General features: G+C 55.1%; 1 non-coding gene across 1 annotated transcript; it reads left to right on the top strand.

Annotated features, from left to right (window-relative positions):
* The first annotated feature begins 362 nt into the window (after positions 1–362).
* TRNAV-AAC (transfer RNA valine (anticodon AAC)) lies at positions 363–435 on the top strand. Its single transcript has one exon. It is a non-coding gene; the product is annotated as a tRNA-Val (tRNA).
* Positions 436–1,360: the final 925 nt, after the last annotated feature.

Raw genomic sequence — 1,360 nt, 5'->3', positions numbered from 1 at the left:
TGCTAGACTAACAGGCTCTTCTATCCTCCTTTATGCACGTGCGGGATGTTTTCTGAGAGTGCAGCAGTTCCTTTAACTGCCACGAGTCCCTCATTTCAGGCTATGCAGCAGGAAAAGACAGCATGGGCTTCTGCACCGAGTTGGCCCACCTGACCTTTCATTCTTCTCTTGCTCTTTGTCAGCAAGGAGAAGAAAAAGAAGCTCTCCCTCAAGCTGGAGTCACACGGGCGAGGTAAGGACGACTTCCTGAGTGCTGGCTCCAGTCCTCTGCCCTGCCGGCTGACCTATCGAGGGGCTACCACCACATTCTCTAGATTTGTCCATCGGTCTGTGCCAGAGTGAGCAACAACCCAGTAGGAGGAGTTTCTGTAGTGTAGTGGTTATCACATTTGCCTAACACGCAAAAGGTCCCTGGTTCAAAACCAGGCAGAAACATGCTGGCTTCCTTTTCCCAGATCCCCTTGTTGTTCAGAAAGGCCACTCCTCCTATTGGCCTGTCCCTGGGATAACTCCAACCCCTGCATGACAGAGGATGCTGACTGCAGTGGAGAAAGCACCTTGGTGTCAGGCTGGAGAACCTAGAGTAGTTAGGCCAGTCACCATTTGGAGGCTTGTGGCTTGGCCACCTCTGCTGTTGGAGGTTGGCCTATAGAGGCTCTCACTTCCTGCTGGGCTCCTTTGCATGACTGGCCAAAGGAGGAAGTGAGGCAGGAATGGGGCAATAGAGGAAAGTTGAGCTGAGGAAGGCAGGGAAGAAGCTGTGTGGCTAAGTGGGGTTAGTAAAGCACCACCCTTCATTCTGCAAAGCCTGGGGAGGTGTGGTTGGCTGCTGGGAGGTAGAATCCTGTGCCTGCCTCTTGGCTTCCCAGGAGTGGCTACTTACAGCCCAGGAGAAGAAGGGAGGTTCTGGGTGAAAGGAAAACAAGCAAAGCTGAGTCCAAGTGGACAATGGCGGCTCCTTTATGGCCAACCTGGGGGCATGACTGATGGTTTTAGAGGTGGAGGCTGGGCTGGCTGTGAGCAACTGGGATCCAGGAAACCCCCACCTGCCCTTCTGAGGGCTGAACCCATGGAGGTGCAGTTGGCTGCTGGGAGACAGACCCCTGTGGCTGCCTGTTGGCATCCCAGGGATGGCTACTTGCAGCCCAGGAGAAGCGGGGTTCTGGGGGAAAGGAAAAGCAGCAATGGTGAGGCTGAGTGGGCTCCTTTCTGGCCGAGATGGTGGACTGTGGTGAGTCTGGGAGTTGCCTGCAAGCCATAAGTGGACGTAGTGCAGTGAAAACTGCTGCTCCATTCTGGCCGACCTGGGGGCACCATGGATGACTTGGGAGTGGGGGCAGGGCGCTGGCTGTGAGCAAAT

The sequence above is a fragment of the Gopherus flavomarginatus genome, chromosome 10, assembly GCF_025201925.1.
Source record: "Gopherus flavomarginatus isolate rGopFla2 chromosome 10, rGopFla2.mat.asm, whole genome shotgun sequence".
NCBI lineage: Eukaryota > Metazoa > Chordata > Testudines > Testudinidae > Gopherus > Gopherus flavomarginatus.
Note: the sequence above shows the minus strand (reverse complement) of the source record. Positions and strands in the feature narration are given on the sequence as shown.